This window comes from Battus philenor, unplaced genomic scaffold (assembly GCF_028537555.1).
Source record: "Battus philenor isolate CCGP_79_NKW_IND1 unplaced genomic scaffold, ilBatPhil1.0.hap1 SCAF_2, whole genome shotgun sequence".
Taxonomy (NCBI): domain Eukaryota; kingdom Metazoa; phylum Arthropoda; class Insecta; order Lepidoptera; family Papilionidae; genus Battus; species Battus philenor.
Window position 1 is genome coordinate 17,302,501 of NW_027181682.1, and position 21,994 is coordinate 17,324,494.

General features: G+C 33.5%; 5 non-coding genes across 5 annotated transcripts; 3 read left to right on the top strand and 2 right to left on the bottom strand.

Moving 5' to 3' along the window:
* Positions 1–110: 110 nt before the first annotated feature.
* TRNAS-AGA (transfer RNA serine (anticodon AGA)) lies at positions 111–192 on the bottom strand. Its single transcript has one exon. It is a non-coding gene; the product is annotated as a tRNA-Ser (tRNA).
* A 3,934-nt stretch (positions 193–4,126) lies between these two features.
* TRNAS-AGA (transfer RNA serine (anticodon AGA)) lies at positions 4,127–4,208 on the top strand. Its single transcript has one exon. It is a non-coding gene; the product is annotated as a tRNA-Ser (tRNA).
* A 7,006-nt stretch (positions 4,209–11,214) lies between these two features.
* On the top strand, positions 11,215–11,296 carry TRNAS-AGA (transfer RNA serine (anticodon AGA)). The gene has a single exon. It is a non-coding gene; the product is annotated as a tRNA-Ser (tRNA).
* Positions 11,297–14,974: 3,678 nt separating this feature from the next.
* Positions 14,975–15,056, bottom strand: TRNAS-AGA (transfer RNA serine (anticodon AGA)). The gene has a single exon. It is a non-coding gene; the product is annotated as a tRNA-Ser (tRNA).
* Positions 15,057–21,035: 5,979 nt separating this feature from the next.
* On the top strand, positions 21,036–21,117 carry TRNAS-AGA (transfer RNA serine (anticodon AGA)). Its single transcript has one exon. It is a non-coding gene; the product is annotated as a tRNA-Ser (tRNA).
* The last annotated feature ends 877 nt before the right edge of the window (positions 21,118–21,994 follow it).

The following is a 21,994-nucleotide window of genomic DNA, read 5'->3' on the forward strand; positions in this document are numbered from 1 at the left end:
TTCATTGATAAGGAATATAGAAGTTCGTTATATCTTTAACGTATTTATGTTAAAGAAGATATTATATGAAAGAGTAATTTAAAAAATTGTTATAAAAATAGATTTATTTCCGCAGTCGGTAGGATTCGAACCTACGCTCCCAGAGGGAATCTGATTTCTAGTCAGACGCCTTAACCGCTCGGCCACGACTGCCTCATGCGAGTGTCTTCAATGTACTTACAAAACACAGCGGTTTGTACTTACTTTCACTTGTTCGAACTTAATGAACTTTAATTGATACTTTTGACTTCATTACTAACCCCTAGAGCCTGATTTATATTTAACCCAAGAAAATTTATTTATTCAGAAGCGAGAAATGTCATGACAAGGATGAGACTCAAGATGCGATCGCAAGGTTCATCACTGTGGCGAATACGGCAACCGCCGCACAGATACTGGCGCTCCTGAGGATGACAATATGGAGTAGGTACCAAGAAGTGGTCGCACGAATCGTGATTTTAAAAACTGGATATTGTCACGGCGTCGATAACAAAAAAAAAAAAACATACCAGTGATAAAAATATTATTACTTGGCTTCAATGCAGTTCAAATTAGTTTATGACTTAAGTTAGGAAATAAATTGAGAGACAGTAAGCACTGCAGCATGTAAAAACATCTGCATAAATAAAAATCAAATATAATTGTAAAAACAAAGCTAAAGGAATATAGATTCTACTTAAGAAAATAAATGTCATGGAGTGTGTACCTATTTATAAACAGTTGAAAGATTTGCACTAAATATAGTGAAAATAAACATTACAAATCTATAGTAGAGCTTCATTATCATCATTATTTTAACCGTTAGACGTCCTGGGGACATGTGCCTTCCTTGTAGATTTCATCCTTTGACCACCTTTAAAGGTCACGTGGTAATACTGTTCCTCGCATTTAGTCAGACGCCTTTACCGCCCGGCCTCGACTTATATCTACATATTTACAATACATGCACACAAAACACTTAATGAACTCTTTTGTTTTCACTTTCACTTGTTCAAACGTAATTTAGCGAGATCTAATATATACACATATATATCTAAAGGTTTCTTGCTATATAAATTATTTTTTAGTTATATTTTATAATAAAAAACTTAATGCTAACGCGTGAAGTCGTGGAGGCAGAAAGTGCTGTGAACGATGACGTAATATAAAAATAAAACAAAATAATAAACATTTTATTTATTTATTGTAATTAATACATTAGTGTGTTTCTCGTAAGAGATCAGTTATTGACCGTCAAGAGTAGAAAATTATTGTAGTACTAATATTACTATTAAAAAGAGGTTGATAATAGTAGGGTGAAAATTTAAGGTTTTATGTATAATTAATGTCAAAATAAATAAAAGTTAAAAAAATTGTTAAAAAAATAAAAATAATCTGGGGCAGGCCATCCTTTACAATTGAGGGTTTGTTTTAAAAGGGCTCGGTTTTTGGTGACTTTTCGTCTCCCCTTTCGTATTTGGGACAGGGGCCTTATTTAGCTATTATTCATTATTACTATTTTATTTTCATTCTCAATTTTTAGAGGTACATCTTCTTTCATTGATCATATTCTCTTCTGTTCTCTTTCTTTTATTCACAATCCTTACACGCATCGTCTCACTTCCTTCGTCACACACTTTGATGTCATTTACTTCACAATTTAAAATTCATCTCATATCTTTTTTCGCGAAATGGGACAGCTTGCTTGCGTGCACTGTGGTCTGCAATTAAGGATTTGAAATATATTTTACGAACTATTATGTATGAAATGTCATTAAAAATCGGTCAAGCCGTTACAGAGGAGCATAGCAAATAACATGATATATATATATATATATATATACATATATATATATATATATGTATATATATATAGAACATACTTTTATAAATATTAATAAAGGTGAAAAGACGCTGGGTGTAGGCTGTTTTCAATTGGTCCTTCTGAAAAATTATGGGAAGGTGTGTATATATATACAGTGTTACAGTACTCTCTCCATTGAAATCCGTACTATAGCAACAATTACACACTAAATAACAATTTTAAAAATAATCAATCGGACAAAATTCAATGTACCTATCACTATGTATCACACAATGCAATGTACTCCAGTGTAATATAATAAATATAGTAATATCACTAAATTAGTATGTAATAAATTTATGAATTTCATTAACTTTTTAGTGCATTTAGGGTATAAGTAATCACTAAAAACCCGATTGATTTTTAAATTAAATTTATTTTTGACTCTACTCTGCCTCGCAAGGTGTTAAGGTTGTATAGAAGAAGCAGGAAGAAACTCCACAACAAGACATCTTTTAAACTTAACAATACAGATTTATACATATACACTTTATCAGATATAGCCTAAATAAAATCAAAATAATCAGGCGACATCACTGCCAAAGATTCTTGTCATTTAAATATTCGTTTATTGAACAAGCCTTTTCCGGCAATTTAAAAATGCTTTTGAATTTGGTATATCGTAGTCCAAAAATGTTTTGCGAAAGTAAATTAAAAAAATCTGATTCCGTTTATTACAAACTTCGGTAGAGTGAATTTTACACGCTGCCTTATAAATACACTATGAATAAGACATTAAAAGTATTCAAATGAATTGTAATTTATATTTCGTTTGGCTCTTCTGGTATTTTTTTTACACAGAGGTCACTATTGATGACCTTATGTCAATAGTAAACTAGTTGAATGATAAATAAATAAAAGATGTTAGATATCTGGCACACGGTCGAGAATTTTCGGCAATGCATTCAAAGTTAGTCAAGTTAAGCCCGCTTGGAACAGTCCCGCTTATCTGCAGCGGATAGCGCGCTATTAAGTGTTGCTCAAGCAGTAATAAACTACTTAATGTCTTCGAGCCATTTAATCGACGTCGTAAATAGACCAGGCGTTGGTTTATAAGCCTGCATTAAGGTGTGTTCACACACAAACTTATTTAGTTAGTTTATTTATATTACAAAACTTATTTACTACTTTTTAGATTACTTAAGACGTACTCGACTTTATTTTCAGACTTAAAATTTTAGCAAAGCACCTTTAAGTGTATCACCCGAAACTAGGTTTACCTGTAATCAAGAGGCATAAAGTATTTTTCCTTACTTATTTGTAATAGGTAGAAATATTAGGTGACGAAATGAAAGTGTTCGATTTCAAATTCAAATACGCTTTTGAATTCGGATCATTAATATATTGGTTGTCTTTGTGTTAAGTGCAGTGTAAATTGTAAATAATTTGTGTATGTATTAAATATACTCTACCTAGATAAGTCACTCTCTAATCGATAATAAGGGCGTCATTGGCGACGCACATGAGATATGAGACCAGTCGACTTCTTATATTACAGTGTACGTGGTAGTACAAGTTGGTGTAGGCAGTAATAGCTAAAGGTATGTACCTCAAGCCGTGACCAGTGTGATTACCATGTAACCTCGTAATGTGGTCTGATGATGTTAGATGCCGCCTCAAGCCGATCCTTTTGACGTCTTAAGGCTGCAATGACGATGACACACTACTAGTGATTTGAAATAGTATTTCTACAGTATTTAGGACAATGCTTTGAATTGTTTCAATAATAGGTATGACTTCCGTTACATTCTCTTTTTTTAAAGTAGAGTATTTATTCCACAGACATTAGCATCCGTGCCTTAGTTTTTACTATTACATTTAAAATTTTAGAGATTTTTAGGTCACGTTTTTGTATATTACGGTGTTTATGTCTCTAAAACTAATTCCTAACTTAAGTCATGTTTGTTTTTAACTACGCCCTAAAAATGTCCAGTTTTTAAAATCACGGTTCGTTCGACCACTTCCTGGTACCTACTCTATATTGCCATCCTCAAGTTGTGCGCCAGTATATGTGCGGCGGTTGCCGTATTCGCCACGTCGATGAGCCCTGCGATCGCATCTTGAGTCTCATCCGTATCATGGCATTGCTCGCTTCTGTATAAATAAATTTGGGTTCAATATGAATCAGGCTCTAGGGGTTAGTAATGAAGTCAAAAGTATCAATATAAGTTCATTTAGTTTGAGCAAGTGAAAGTAAGTATAAACCGCTGTGTTTTGTAAGTACATTGGAAGCACACGCACGTAGCAGTCGTGGCCGAGCGGTTAAGGCGTCTGACTAGAAATCAGATTCCCTCTGGGAGCGTAGGTTCGAATCCTACCGACTGCGGAAATTATTTTGTTATTTTTTTGTATATATGGATATTTTGTTAAATATTTAATAATTATATACCAACTGTTTCAATTCCTGAGTAATAATCAAGCTCGGTATTTAAAATCGTTACAGAATTTTGAATTTGAATTTCGAATTTCCTTGGGTAGAATCAATAGATCCGGGCTATTTACGGCTTGGGCCGCGAATATCCTGGAGAAATCGGTTTAAAGAGGTCAATATTCTTACAGTGGTCTCATAACATATAAGATATTAGTTTGTATGGTTACAATAATTCAATTAAATTAAAAAAATAGGGAACCTGCCAAAGTTTCGACTTCTAAAAGTCTATTATATTTACTAGCTCCCTCTATTTTTCCTTGGTGCAAAATGCGATCATATTTTTGTATGGAAAAAGCCGTCGTTGCAACAAGACCGCATTTGTTATTGTTTCTTTTATCTATTTCATTTGTAGATCTCGAACATTATTCTTCAATTCCAAACTTGAATAATTTAATTGTACTATTTTTAAAAATACATATTATAATTGTTGAATTAGCCAACAAAACAACTAGAAATAAGTTCAAAGTGAATTTGTATGCGGTAGAGGGGCCAGCCAGTAATATAACATTGAAATCTTTTTTTTTTATGTCTCTCTTTTTTGAAGGCTTTCCCGTACTTTTCCTGTCTAGGGGTCACAGGGGCTATTTTTACAGAAAAAAAATCCATCCTGTTTGCGTTCTCATCTTTTGTTCCATCTTAATGTCTTTTGTTATTCATTTTATCACACATACAGCACACACGCACGCACACACGCACACACACACGCACGCACACATGCACACACACACACGCACACACGCGCACACACGCGCAACCTAGGACAACTCACTTTCGTCGTCTACCCACTATACGAGTATTACTACAGGTTTACATTTTGTTTTGCTTTATATTTATTTCTTTATTTGCTTTATTCTTTTATATTTATTCCTGTATCATTCAATTTTTACTTTCCTATTTTTTACATGTTAATCACAGATGAGGGCGTTTGTCTGAATTATTCTTATACAATAGTTTTTTGCCTACTTGTCCTTTTCGATAGTCTCATCTATGAACCATTTTCAGTAAGCGAAATCTCTCTATACTTGCTTTGAATTTAGGCCCGCCTGGAACGAACAATAACTTATTTTTGGAACGGGCTTCTAAAACAGGTTTGGTTGGTGTATTTACGATTTAATAACAAAGTGAAGAGGAAGTCCAGTCGGTAAAAATAAACACTAATGAATTGCAAGGAGGTCTTTCCATAAGCCTGTTAATTGAGGCGTCAGCCCCGAGAACCGTACTTGACACTACCTACAACTGGAACATTATAAAATTCATGAAATACTTTAAAGTGTATAGATGTTATGCATGTTGTAAAAGTATTATTAATATTTGTTAATTAATCCGATAGACGCGTGGGTTATTCTTTCACTAAGTGGACCGACGACATAGCTAAGATCACGGAACGTCGCTAGGTGTGTCAATTTAAGATCGTCCAATCTTTGATGGAGTTTTTTGTCTGTTTGTGGTCGTATATGATAATGATAATGATGACATTCATTAAGGTAGAGAGAAAATATGGTGGGATAGTCAAGGTGATGAAAAAGATATATGATAAGTAATAATAAAAAATCAACAACTATTACAGATAAGATGAGAACTAAACATATGTGTGAAATGACAACCTCTACGTAAAACACAGGAGGTTTTCCGTCGAAGGTTGCATATGCAACCGCGCACGCGTTCTCGCCCAGGGCCGGAAACGAAAAGATTTCAATTGCAAAGCAGAATACGTTATCACCTCATACATACTGCATGCGACCCAGACTATCCTATCAACGGATCGTTTATCATTCGTTTAGGGTCTAAATCTTCGTTTATTTGTTGTGGTCTCTTATCAGATCAGGATTAGATGCATTTGGAACTCACGTAGCTTCAAGTTGATGTATATGCAACCATGGACAAGCGGTTAAAGCATTTGATTCAAAATCAGATCCCCTCTGGAAGCGCAGGTTCGAATCCTATCGTCTGTGGTTTAATTTTTTAAATTATAATTTGTGTTATATAATATCAATGTTTTATTTGTATTTCAAAAATGAAAATATTTATATCTATGTTAAGTCCTTTTAAATTCTAACGAGGAAATCGCTAAAAAATCTTAACAATGTAACGAGAGGTTAACATCTTTAAAGGAAAATATATTTTAGAGTAAGTGACAGAATGTAAGTAAATATACACCTTTTTATGCAAAGACAAACTAACATAATAAAAGGTCGATATAATACATTAAAACCTACTTCGCGAAATTGAATTCGAAATAAAGAATACGAATACATGTTCCAACGGTCCAAGTACAAACAAAAATGGGTTCGCGAGGCTCAAACTGAATTTGCGCGCCGTATTCTGTGTTCGTTTGTTCACATACACAGTATCTATGTGTGTCAGTCGATTGCTATTGGTTGCTTCGTATGTGTGCATGTGAAAGTTTGTATACGCACGCTTTCACTCACACATAGGAGAATGTGCATTAATAGCTCGCGCCTCGTTTTTGCGTGTATCTACGCTTTGGTATTTTTAATAAAACTCGTAGGCGCTTTGATGGTTGCGGGACAAGTATTCCTTTGTGACGCTTCCGAATATCGCTGATAAATTATTACGATGTACCGACGGATACTTGTTTAGGCATTTTTTTCCGAATGTCTTTCAGTGCGCTAATTTTATTCGACGTTCATATGTTCACACGTACAGGCTAATAATCTTGAAGAAGTTTTTTTTGTAAGAATTGCAAATACTATCGTTTACTCTCTCTACGGTTGTGAAAAGATCATGTGTTACGCCATTCTTATATTAACTATGCGATTGGCTTTCAGTGTTATAGGAGCGACACTACACCGTCGTCAGCGGCGCATCAAAAAAGAGAATTCCACAGAAATATTATTCTTTATATATCGGGTAAAAGAGAGCGCTCTACAATATTTCTCGACGTGTGATTAGCTGACGAATGTATATATAGGCTAAGCTTACATAAATATATACACACTTCTACTTCGAACTCATCTTGTTATAACCTCCAAAACCTACCAGCTGTAGGAAGAATCCCACAATATAATAGCTTTAAAAGCACAGCTCATTGGTCAGCTGAAAGCTTTAAACCACATATACATATTTCCAATTATCACACATAAAATCGTCACTTTAAAATATGTTACATTATTTTTATTTTCTATTGGAATGTAAAAGGCAAATAATTTATATATTGGCGCGTAGAGAAATATTACCAGTTTCTGTTACAAGAAAGGATCGAGGATTGAACCATCGCCGCAATAGTAAGCAATAAGGAAAGTTGCCAGACTTTTCAAGACTTCTGTGTGGAGGTTACAGGACCTAGGATAATGTTCAATAAATGAAGAATAATTGAAATAATATAATGAAAAAAAAAAAAACCGATGTGATGATAAACTGTGATAATTTAAAAGTCGACTACAAATAAACTGCAATATCGACAATAAAGAAACAAAATAATGTTAATATTAAACTAAGAAAAATGTAAATGTAGGATACTGCAGAGAAGGCGATGGAAGTGAGGCGATGTATGAAAGGAAAGATAAGAAAAGAAATGCAAAGTATTGTGAAGAGAATAAAAAGATGAGTGAAGGGAGATTAAATATATATATTTAAAAATAAAATATATATATATATATATATATATATATATATATATATATATATATATATATATATATATTTCTTATATTATTTATAGTCCCTGCTTTACCCTTGTAGGAGAGAATGAGTACCCAAAAATCAGGGAAAATAAAACATGAAGTCTATAGAGACAGATAGTAAACAATATTTAATTTAATTATGTAGTAATTGGAATTTTAAAGACGCTTTTTCCTATTTTCATTACGTAATATCTAAAACTACTGATTTTTAGATAGAGCTTTACCTACAGTAATTAACGGCAAATTAGCAATATATACATCCATTTAGAGCTTTTACAGCTATAAGACTTTTTCACAGAGCACTCGTCTTTGAAAAGATAAACCTTCTTTGGTCTTTATTTTACGGCGTTACTTCGAAAACATACGAATATGTCAGATAGATACCTAGGAGACGAAGCGATCAATCACATTATAAGTAAAACCTTTTGCAATATGATATCAAAGTGCCGTATTTCTTGAAGTTTATAATATTTTTTTTTTTAATTTAGAAATTTCACTAAGTTATTTAGACAGGATTCCTAATAAATAATCAGGAACATTTTGTAGTTTATATGGGCGTGAACAGTTTAGATGACAAAATTTCTCTAAAACGGTTTGGTAATGACGCCTTCACTCACTCGCTTTAGAACATTTTAAAGTTGTATAAAACCGTGTTAAGCTCACTCCGGAAATTGTGTAGCGGAAGCTCGTGGGCCGACAATTTTAAAGCTCCTAACGTAGATGTAAGAATTGAAAGAGCTTTTAATAAATCATGATTTTATTATTTTTATAAATCAACCATGCATGTACTTTAATATGCTATTATTTATACAGGATGTTCTGTAATAAATGTCCATATCCTCTTTACTCTCCAGATTTAGCAGCATGCGATTTCTGACTCTACCCAGAAATAAAAATCGCGCTGAAATGAAACAGTTTTGACATAATTCCGAACAATTAAAGACCTATGACAGAGCAGCTGAAAAGCCTTCAGAAAGATACATTTTAGAAGTGCTTCCAAGATAAGCGCATCGCTAGCCAAAGATGCTTTAAAATGAGATTAATTAAAATTTGATTTAAACTTAATATTTTGTTTGCAATCAAATTTGTCACTATATTTTTTGAACACACCTCGTATTATAATTAATTTATCTCATTAATAATATTTTTTACTTTTAAAAAAAAAGTATTATATCAATACTATTCATTATATATAATAATAATACTCGATATTAGGAAACAGAGTACATATCAATTAGTAAATATAAAAGGCGTCGTATAAATGGTAGTTTTTATATATTAGTCCGAAGAAGTTGTTAAAGCAAGTAAGGCTTAGTAACCAACAACAATTGAATATAGTTATACATTATATTAAAACGCAACGAACAAGCTATCTCATCGTATAAATTACAATTGCGATTTTCTTGTTTCCGCTAGCGATAAGGTTGTTATGGGTAGGCTGTAAAATTGTCAATTTAACTATTATTTGTCGCAGCCTCCAACTACCCGTTATTAATGGCAAGTGATAACACGACAGAATTCCTGCTCGGTAGGTTATTTTAATTTCATCCAAAGCACAACGCTCTTGAAGCTCTCTGATAGTTTTTGTTTAGATGATTTATTTATAACAATATACTAAACGTTTAAAATAATAATAATACATTTATATCATGGAATACAAATGTAAAACATCATGATTTACATACAATTTTTTGGTCAATTTATAAGAAAAATTACAAATTTTATACTGTCCCAGCGGTTCCCTATCCGCATTGTGACTCGCACTTCCTTTTGGGGAAAAAAATCCTAAACTTATCTACTGGTAATTTTTAACATGCCAAAAAATATTGTGGCCATAACATCGCCTAACTTTGGCAACGACCAGCTGTACCCATAATTGACCCTAAGGCAAGTAAAGTAGGAAGTAAAATAAATAGTCCTAGATAAAAATTGTAAAAATAAAAAAACTAAAGATAAATATAAATAAATTAAATAAAAATGTGTCGGTACTGTGATACCAAAATTAACCTGTGATTTATATTGTGATCTAAGAGCGAAAACGAGGTAAGGAAGGCAAATGATATGTAAAGCAATGGAAACAGTAATTGTAAAGGATAAAATGAAAACGTGAAAGATTTGTGAAAAATAGACAGATAAGGAGAAATGAAAAATTTACTGAAAAAAATTTAACTCCAATAAGAAACCTTCCTGCCCACACATGGTAAGTGGAACGAGAGGACCCCGACGGAAACCATAAAGAAAACTATTCTGGGAACATCAAAAGGAACAAATAGGTCAAACAAGTGTACAAGATTTGCCAAAATAAATACTTAAATCTGTGATAAACGTTGTGCGAAAACAGAAAAATTAAAATAAATCTTGAAAAAATGTAATCAAAAGCAAAAATAAAGCAAAATAGAAAAAAATGTAAATATTCTTGTGGTAAGACGGCGAAAGTGATGAATGAAAAGATTAGGAAAAAATTGAAAGGAATGAAAGAATTAGTGAAGAATAGAAAATGAATGAATGAATGACATTGAGAAGGACAAAAAAATGAGAACGTAAATGGGAAAAAATTTTTTTTTGGAAAAATAATCCCGATGCGCCCTGGATAGGGGAAGTACAAGAGGTCCCAAAAAATGATGGCCATGGAAAAAAGAGAGATTTTAATGTTATATCTCTACTAGATCTCTCTACCGTATTAAAATTCATTGTGAATATGTACCTAGTTATTTCGGTGACAAGATCGACAGTTATTATTTAACTTATTTAAAAATATTACAATTATATTTTTTATGTTTGGTAATAATTGAAAATTAATTTTTGACTTTTTAAAATAATAGATAAATGATAAAAAATAAAGTGACACTTTCATTTTTATACAATATCGGCAGTATGTTCTTAGCGGCATTTTAATCGTTCCGTGAGCTATATTGCAAGCTAAAAGCCCAACTAGTGAACAAATTAATTTGCCTGAATATCAAGTTCGTTTAATTTTAACTTATCGCCGAGGAACAAACACGGGTACAATAATGTTTTATTACGTAGCATTTCTACATGAAGAATAGTGAAGAAGTAACTTGATTTACGAAATAAATTTTAATGCATTTAATGCAATTGTGAATGTGTAATATTAATGTCAGTTGTGGCCTAAGTTAAGGCTGTGATACAACTTTGTTTTTTGAGGTCAGTATCGACTTTGCTGCATCATGTTTGAACAAGTGAAAGTAAGTATAAACAGGTATGTTTTGTAAGTACATTGAAGACACTTGCATCAGGCAGTCGTGGCCGAGCGGTTAAGGCGTCTGACTAGAAATCAGATTCCCTCTGGGAGCGTAGGTTCGAATCCTACCGACTGCGGATGTTTTTTTTATCTTAATATAATTTTCATATAGCATGTATATTGTAATTCAACGTACAACTACTGGTATATCTTATCGGTATTTATCGACAAATAAAATAAAAACTTAAATTAAACTCATATAATAATTATCACGAAAAGATAACATACTTTAAAGGTTTTTTTTAGATTTTTTTGGACTAAAACCAGGTAAATAAATTTTTTGTTTACATTTATTTACGTATTATAAAACAAATGTGCCAATAATAATCTTTAATAAATTATCATTGTCACTTAAGCTAAAGATATAATTCGTAAATTCAACAAAGATTTTAATAATGGCAATACTTATTACAGGTTTAATTCTCGGACGCTTATATGTTTACAAAAATATCTCCAAGTTGATATTTATAGAGTTACACCGGGCAGTTGCCGCCCGGCGCGCTGGCCGACTCTTAAGTGATACTTCAAGTTGTAATAAACTCTTCGAGTCCACGAGCAGATGTCGCAAGAGGCGCGGCCGGTTTGTGTGCCGTTTAGAGCGTGTTTACACTGTACCGTACTTGAGTAACTATGAAAGTATTTACGCTTTTATAAAGATGTGTTTACACTGTACTGAATACACATTTTTTTCATCATTTTACTTTTCAATAATAATGTGTATATATTGTACAACTAATTTTGTAAAGCTCTATGAGTTTAGACTTTCGTTCTTTCCTTGTAAGCTTTTGTAAGCAATAGTCAAGCTTAGAGAAACCTACACGGCCCCACCGAGATGGCCTTTATAAATGGTTTAGATGACTCTTTTTTAGTCGCGAGCAGTTAGGCTACGGTCATAGGTGGTAGCATCTCTCTCTTTTACTCTCCATTCCCTTTGCTTCTGAGTGGTCGCTCTGAGTCAGATGCTCGTGTTTAGTGGACAGACTGAAGAGGAAAAGAAGCCCTTTCAAATGGCATCGGTGGAGGAACAACGAGATTTAACGTAAATAAAAGTAATGCATCTCTATAGTAACCAAGTTCAAATGATTAGAAACCTTGAGCCAGTACATTTTTCGCACTGTTTATTAAGGCTCTATGTAGTGATTGAGTATAACGTTCCCTGAGAATGGTTTCACGTGTTATTTCTTCCAATTTCGGTTACTTTCTCGAGAATTAGATATCATATATTATACCTATATAAAGGGTGATCAAATCAAAAATGAGGAGATCCGCAAAAGAACCCAAATCCCCTGTCTAAAGTTTCCAGTGGGCTAGGCAAATCACTCGTGCAACCAATGACCATTGTAGCCGAAAGGTTCTAGTTATGTTAGGTTTTACTTAGACGTGTAAAGGCTTTAAAAAGGTTAATGAATAGTTCATATACTGCGATGGTTTTGTTATTAATAAATGACGCAATGATAAAGGTAAGAAATAGCGTTGTAACATTCAGACAAAAGTTCTTGAACTGTCGCCTTTCAAAAGAAAATACAAAAGGAAACTATAAATAGATGAAAAAGATTTTTGCTGACGTCGGAGCATTGATGACATTTACTCCTTTACAACTTATATAGCTTTTAACCTACCACGATATGTATGATTCAAAGGTATCGGGCATTTTTACTGTTTGCGTCTGACGTAAAAAACACAGACATCTCTAATGCTCGTAATACATATAAACAGTTTAATCGATGCCGTAAATAAAGAAGCCTGTTCTACGGGGCTCGCGCTATAAATACGTCCTACGCTTACAGTTGTGGCCATAAAAACTGCTAAAGCCTCAATTAAATTGATATATTGTGAAATAAAATTGTTTCAATGTAATACATGTATGATAATAGGAAATAAATTACTTTTTTACCACACGTGAATACAAAAGGGTGATAATGTAATAGAAAACGAAATTACAGTTTTCGTATTCTTAAGTATTAATAGAATAATAAATAAAGATAATTTAATTACTTTTTAGTATTTACGTGTAATGAGGTTTTTTGTAATATAATTTTAAATGTCGAACTGGAACCGTAGCTGGGGTTTCTTAAAACAAATTTATTGCTACGTTTCTCTCAATGTTTCGGTTTACGTAAAGGTTCGTCATCAGAGATATTTATACAGGATGATTGGTTACAGGTGTTAAAGCTTTAAAAGGCTGTATAATCCAAAAGTCAGCAAAAATTTGCAAAGTTTTACAACTATTTACAATCACCACATATAAAGTGATCACTCTGAAATGTCTTACATTATTTTAATTTCTATTACAATGCGAAAGGTTAATATCTTCTAGCAGGGTCGAGCCAGATTCCAAGCTAATTATGTCTAAAGTCAATTAAGGTTTAGTAAATAATAAGAGACGAAAAAATAAAGATTGAGTCAAAACTGTCATAATAAAGCAAACTGAGGTCTAGGAACGAAGATGACGAAAGGAAGGTGATGTAGGGGAGACAGACGGTTTAAATGTGAAGAAAGATAGAGATTGTGAAGGACAGATGGAAATTGTAAAACGAGAGATTGGGAAAGATGAAAGAAGAAAATTAAACAAGGAAAAAGAAATTAAAAAAATTACCCAAGTTGTATCGTCGCCGCCTCACGCATAGAAGGGGGGAACGAGATGTCCCAGGAGGGGGAGGGCATAAAAATTAATAGGTAGCTAATTTTATGTCATCTTGCTAATTATATGCTACTTGCATTGAAAGATGACATACATAATTAGTCTGCGAACTTCAATTTTAAATGAAAAAGTATTAATTGATAAGAGAGACTCACGCGGACTTCGTGGCCACACAGTAAGGACCTCGAAAGTGTATTTGTATTTATCAATGTCCCTGTTTCAGTTTTAGCTTTTATGTTAGAGATATAATGCCGGCTTATGTGCCTGAGATGTCGTTACCGAACAGGATAAGTATCTTTCTCCTCGTATCATTTATAGCAAAAAAAAAATTAATAGCAAAATATAAAGACGTGGAAAGTGTTCATTTGATGGTATATAAGTGCTATCGGTACCAGAGGACATTGTTAAGGTTGCTGGAAGGCCTAGAACACAGGCTGCTTGCCTGTGGAGGGCCTTTGTTCTTTTTTTAAAGCCTTTGTTTTTGGTGTCTTCTTGTTTCACTATCTTATACAGGTTCTTGTAACTCTAAATAAGTCTTACAGTTTTCTGTTTATATTGCATTCTCCTTCTCTTATCCATCTTAATCTCTTCCGCTTTTTCTCCTTGTATCCTTCATAATTTCTTACACCTCCAATCCTTTGTATATTTCTAGATATTTTATGTTTTTTAATCCATACAATTTAGTTTTCGAAAAACTTTCTGAGTTGCCCGGCAAACTGTATTATTTTTAATCATACTATGGATTATACAGGGGATAGTTAATTGTGTTACACAATTTTATCATCATCACCATCATTCCTTGAACCTCCGTAGGATCTGGTGGTTCTCCATATCTGGTGGGTCCCCATAAATTTGCCGTCCTAAACCGCGTTTGCTGGTCCGGAGTCCAGAATCTTCAAACCACAGTTTTTATATAACATATTATTAATAATTTTGAAAAACTTAAGAAATTATTGGTTTGTGCTCTTGAAGTGTTTATAACATAGATGTATATTTCATTAATAAGCAGAGGTTTGTTTGTATTTATTTCAATTGTTAAACTTAAAATACTCAGTGTATCTAATATTTACTATTAAGTACATTACTCGATGTCGTGGTGATGTAAAAGATGATCCGCAGTCGGTAGAATTCGAACCTACGCTCCCAGAGGGAATCTGATTTCTAGTCAGATGCCTTAACCGCTCGGCCACGACTGCTTGTACTGCGCTGTCGTTAATTTCTTCCTTCCACCAACTTGTTAACTTAGAAACTACTTGATCTAGAGCTTATCAGAATGTTTTGCTTACATAGAGCTTTTCACATTTGGGTACATTTGCACAGAGGTGAGTGAGAGAGGTACCTTCTTTCTGCTATCGGACAACAAGACATCCGTCGGTTGAAATTCCTACCACACGCATGAAACCTTTTGCTAACATTTTTATAGCTTAACAACCTGACAGCGTCATTGTTTCTTCATGAGATGAGTAAATAGGTTTCTTCTAGGCAAGCATGTAGCATCCTAGACCTCGTCATCACTTAAAAGCAGTGATTACCCTGGAGTCTAACTTAAAATTGACTCTATCATCGCTATATGTCCCTCGCGTTGTTGAGTTATTTTACCCCGGATTGGATATCGTAGGTGTACATAATCCAGACAGTTTTCTCGCGAACGGGATTTCTAAGAAATACAAGTTATGTCTTGCTTAACTGTTGATAATGTAATGTACCATAGAAGACAAGACAATATATATATATATATATATATATATATATATATATAAGATATTTTTTTCTTAAAAATATTTTACACAAATTAATTATAGACTTGTTCTCGTACTTGGACCGCCGCCTTTATTGTTACTATCCCAAAAATACATTATATCTAAATATACCAACATAAGTAAGAGGTAATATTAAACCCTATTTTATTATTATCTCGGCTATATTAGGCGATACAGTATTAACTTTCCAATAAATAATAAAACCCGTTAGTCTCGGTGTAGTGACATTTTGATTGACATATTTTCAACTCTGCTGATTTATTAGATTCAATGAAATAATTAATGAAGCCCCTAAGTATCTCTCGGTTTCGAGTGTTTGTCAATAATTTGTTAAAGATGATCAGATGACTTAACTTTATTGGTTAAATGGTTGTTTTGAAATTGCGGTTCGGTTATTAATTACTTACGAACTATAAAAGCTTGTTAGAGTTATATATATATATATATATATATATTTGACTCACAATACTATAATGATGTTAATGCGTGGAATTAAAGGTTGTCGACGCTCACTCAGAAAGCATGTAAAGAGCAAATGTTCAGTTTCTCGCCAGGTTTAATAAGCAGAACTGCCTTCCGAGCCTGTGGTAGGTTCCTTAAGAGATAACAATGCCGAAATGTTATAAAACGAACGACATTTCACAAAGTAAAAACTTTAAAGCATTTTGTTGACAAATGAGACATATATACCCAATTAAAACTATTTCACCTTTAACCTTTTGTGAATAATATGTTTAGAGTAAACAAGTTTTGTACTCAGTGTTAATTAGACACGGTATTGGCGTGTCGCGTTGAGAGGCATTAGTAGTAAATTGCGAGCGGTAAGCTTTCGCGGCTGGGCGGCGGTTGGGCAGCGGTTGGGCGGCGGGTAGGCGGCTGTGCCGTTCGCTGGTAGTCCGTGGGAGAAATGTGGTCAATTAATGTATTAATTAAACTTCATCAATTACCAAAAGTAATGAACTTTAATAAATAAGCTTCAAGTCAAAATTTTAATTCTAAATATATTTATTTAAAAAATAATAAATTTATGAACAATACGAATTTTAAAAACGTTTATTATATAATTTGTAAAATATGTTTATTATTTATAAAACTATTGATTTATGTATTAGGTATACCACATTTATTTATTTATTATTAATTACCTTATTTATTATCAATCTTTACATTTACTTTTCTCTTTTACACCTGCTTAAACACCCTGTGTATTATTAAAAGTATATCTTTCACGCGGAGATTGAACATCTTTGCGATTAATGTTGTAACAAGTGTATTATTCGATTTATAATCATATGTGTAATCCTAACAGCTGATCACTAAAATCACCAATGACTACAGAAAAATATGTGAAAATTTATCAAAACTCACAACTGGAGTTATATGTTGATGTTGTAATTCACAAAGTAAAGTGAGATAATTAATTTTACAGACATTCCAATATCAGAATAAAAATAATAAAACATCAAAAAGTATATAGCAGTTGAGTTACATTATGGTTAAAAATGTTAAGGTTACTATTTTATTCAATATTAATGATCTACTTAAGTAAACATGATATGTTTTAACTTGAAATATACTCCAGCTTTAATGACAGTGGAGCCGGCAATTAAGTTAAACATCAAGAAGTAAATTAATTCAAGAAGATCGCAGCCGAAGCGGAATGCTGCCATACGTCACCGTCAGACTGGCCTTGACACTGAACCCGCTGTTTGTGCCTTTTAATTAATTGCTTAATACACTCGACTACCTAAGTGCCTTCTGTTTTGAACTCAAACACGTGAATTATAAAATTGTTTGTTATACAAATATTAAGTAAGAAAAGGACAAATATTTAGCCACTTCCGCACATGCAGTGGTATTCGTGCAATAAAGTGCACCGCCCGCTAACCCGCTGATAAGTGCCAAATTAGTGCAAGCCGGGTGCAATCGGTACAACATAACTCCTGAAGATGCCCCGTGGAGGGGTGAAACACGTGTTGAGTGATTTGACGGTGGTAGTTGTGTGATTCGCATTGTTTGCCGCATACGCATTTACCAGCGGGCTGGCGGGCGGTGCACTTTATTGCACTACTACCACTGCATGTGCGGAAGTGCCTAAATATTAGTCCTTTTCTTACTTAGGATAGACTTCCGCGAGGTAACGCCTGATTCCATTAAACAAATATTAATTTTAATAAGATATTTACTAGTGTGAATGGTCGCCCACTGCAATACATTGGCTTCTCCGTAAGATTTCCACGGTGACCGATGCGCTGCCTGTATCCAGTGACTTCCCGCAACCTTAATTATGTCGTCGATCTACCTAGTGGGGGTCTACCAATGCTGCCTCTACTGGCATGGGGTCACCACTTGAGAACCTTTCATCTCAAGAACCATCGGATGCACGAACGACGTGCCACACCACAGCTATTCTAGACAAGCAATTCTTAGAGCTACGTCGGTGATCTAGGTTCTTCTGCGATCTCGCTTCTAAACTCCGATCATAGCCCTCTCCATTGTTCTCTAGGTGACCTTGAGCCTTAATATAAGGTCCGTCGTAAGTGACCACGTCTCCGATCCATGGGCGGGCCCTCGCCACGAACCGGTTCGTTATTTTATTATTTGCTAGAGAACAATTGATTTAATTATTAAAACTAATTTGTCGACAAGCGGTTATGTTCAAAATTTGCCGCTTCTTACCGATTCCAACCGGTTTAGGTAATAAAAGTAAATAAAAATTATGGTCGGGCTAAGAAATAAACAGGAACTTAATTTTTTTTAATATAGAACAAAAAAAATGTTTTTATAAAAAAATAAAATGATAATTTTATAAGAATATGTATAAAAGGATACAAAATGAAATGTATAAAAAATGTGATATCGTAAAAAATATGGTCAAAGATGGAAGGCGATGGAAGGTATTTAAATAAAAGAAAATGAAGGGTGGAAGATGATAGAACGACAGATACAGTGGCGGACGAAAGAAGAAAAATAAATTAAGCAATACTGTCAATTTTATTGAAATCGAAGCCCCTGTCCCAAAAAATGAGAGGGCTACGAGAGGTCTCCATAAAAGGGAGCCGTGTAATTTAAGAAAAACAAATTATATTAGAAATCTACAGGTGAGGCTCATGTCCAGCTGTGGACGTCCAAAGGCTTGAATAATGATGATGATGAGCGCTGGAGATATAGAGGCTTTCAGGCTAGTATGAGTGTATATTAAAATCCTTTGTAAGTTTTCTGGCGAGTTTATTACTTAATTATTCTTATTATATTTCATTTTTGTTCATCGCCCGTGTACATAATGAAAAGTCCAGACGAGCCTTATTTGAAAAAAAAATTATATAAAGTTAGGTCATAATAAAATTTCAATTTAAAATATGTCGCTACAAAAGTATATATTTTAGAAGAGATAAAAATTATCTCATTTGATTTTTTATCCCTTTCATATCTATCCCTAAATAGTATTTTAAAACCATGTTTAGAAAGTAGAAGCGTTTTCTCTATAAATTAAGTGAGATTGTTATTAGATTTTTATAAAGCTCATTAAACATGAAGTGTTCCGTAACTATAGTTTAGTAGATATGAGCGCTTAAAGTTCTCTCGAACTAAACACTATCAAGTTGAAGGCAAACCTCGCCTCCGCCCTCGAGCTGGATCTAAGACTTAAGCGACGATAGCGGTAAATACAAATACCGAATGAATGATGATTTTAGACGTGGGGCCACGAAGCTAGCGGTAGTGTTATACACGATTTTATCACTGCACTACTTTTACATTGGCCTCGCCATAGAACTCCAATATAACCTGTAAGAAACGGCCAACATATAGCCTCTTCTGACGAATTTAACAAGGACGTCTGTCCATCTCTTCGGTTGATATCTCACTTTTGAAGATATCTAGCGAACCTTTAACATTATATTCATATTCCTGTGATAAAAATGTAAGGTAAAATTGTTATGTAAAACTCCCGGGCATTAGAAATATAGGTAACATATTCACCTGTAAAAGAAAGTTCTAGTTGAAACACTACACATTTAGTGGCCCAACAATTAAACGCCTTAGGTACCTGTAGCACGAAACCGGCCCATTTAATTTACGAGGACCTTTAATCTGTTTAGATCGTTACAGAGGTTATTGCGGAGTTAATCTTGCTTCAGTGTAATTAGATCTAACGCCGAGTGTAGTTTTTATACACTTCGGGGCCAATGAATAATTGTGTTATTTCGTATACTTTCAGTACTTGTGTCAAGGGCGTATGTTTGATTTTCGGAGTTTCGTAAAACAACATTTTTCATTACTTACATTCTTTGATAAGTTTGGAAGACGCCTACTTATACTTGCTACGCGTTTTTTCAGCTCCAAGCGCCGTACCCGGCTTCTTCCTACAACGCGATAGAGTCGGTACCTTCATACTGAAGCCGTGGAATACTAAAACACTATGATTCGTATTTTATAGAGCTATGAACATTATGCAATGGTTACCTGCATTAAAAAGGCTTCAACTTCATCACTATTTATTTAAGACGTCCACTGAACATAACCATTCTGCATAGATTTCAAATTAGAACAGAGATACGCAGTTTGCTTACATAAATTTTTTACGTCTTACTTTATACTGCGACGCAATTTCTTGGCTTGCAATACACAACCTTCAGGCCCTAGAGTCTATATGTTATGCGCACTATATCGACTACCCACCTGTTCTGCTTGCTAATCTACAAGTATAATCTAGTTACTTTCATTTTTACAGATCTTTTCATTGGTAATTATATCTCGTACAGAAATCCCGAACCAGCTTTTCATAGCTTGTTAAGCGACAAGGGGGTATTTTTTATCTTCTCGTATTATATTTCACTTGGGCCAATTACCAATATCACTTATGTATAAGTGCAAAAGTTTAGATATGTGTCGAATACACTCACTATTCATGACATATATTGAATATGAAAAAGCGAGTTCAGTGTTAAGGCTAGCACTTGACGGTTACGTATGACGGCATTTCGCTTCGGTTGCGACCTTTTCAAATTAATTTCTTGATATTCGATTTAACAGCTCCATCGACATATAAACTCAAGTATATTTCAAGTTATCATCTCTTGTTTATTTAAATAGGTCATTAATTTGTAAAGATTAGGAAGTGGTTGCACGTAACGTAATTTTAAAATAAGAACATTGTTAAGGCGTCGTTAAGATAGATTAAGAGTCTAAGTTTTTCACTTAAATACTGTGACATTAAAACCGTGAACAAAAAATCTGAAATAATAAGAGTAAATGTAAAACAAAGGTACGGATGCTAATATCCGTAGAACATCGGCCCATATATATATATATATATTTATATATATATATAAATATGTATTAAAGACATTACATTTCTTTTAATTATCATTCAATGTTAAAACTACCTCGATTTTTTAACAACTAACGCATATAGCAGTCGTGGCCGAGCGGTTAAGGCGTCTGACTAGAAATCAGATTCCCTCTGGGAGCGTAGGTTCGAATCCTACCGACTGCGGTATAGTAAACTTTTTTTTACGCTTTCTTGTTCGCTTTGTGGACAAATAATAATAATAATAAATAATAAAGCCGGCAGATAGTTCCGCCCTTTCTGTGCGGATCAATCAGAAACGTTTTTTATTTATTTTTTTTTGGCCCCGTCTATTGGGTACCTCTCGTTCCACCCCCCATTTAGTTAGGAAGAGGCATTTATTTTATCTTTATTAAATTATTCACTTTCTTTACATTACTTTCATTCCTCACTTTACGATATTTATTTTTTGTTCTCTTATTCCATAATTCAATATATTTTTCCTTACCGTTCTAATATCCTTTTATCCATTCTCAATTGCTGCAGTTTGGTCTATTTATACAACGACGTATGATATGATATATCACAGATTTTCAAGTTAATTTTACATCTTGTACATATATATCAGTGTTTCTCTGATTTCTATTAGTATAGTATAGTATTTTTGTTTACATTTTTAACTTATTCCTATTATAATTTAGTTGTAATCTACATTTTTATATTATCCTGTTTTATTTATAATTTATTCCTATTTCGATCAGAAACGTTGAATCGAAATACTTGGTATGCCTCCAAGAAAACTCTCAAAGGACTTTCTACTTGTTCCACAGAGAAACGGGGATAAAGGGATAAGGTAGTGAAGTTCCACAACGCATTCCCTAAATAGAAATCCTTTAAAAATTGACAGACTCGCTACTCGCTGGCGATGTTCAAAGCTGTTTCTTAAAAACTAACTTATTTTCATTATAGCTGGTTATTCTTTATAATTGCAATTTTAACTCAAAGTTCAAAGAAGATGGTTGTATTGGTCTTTGTGATAAAATTTAGTTAATTGTTTGTTTTATTTAATATATAATAATAAAAT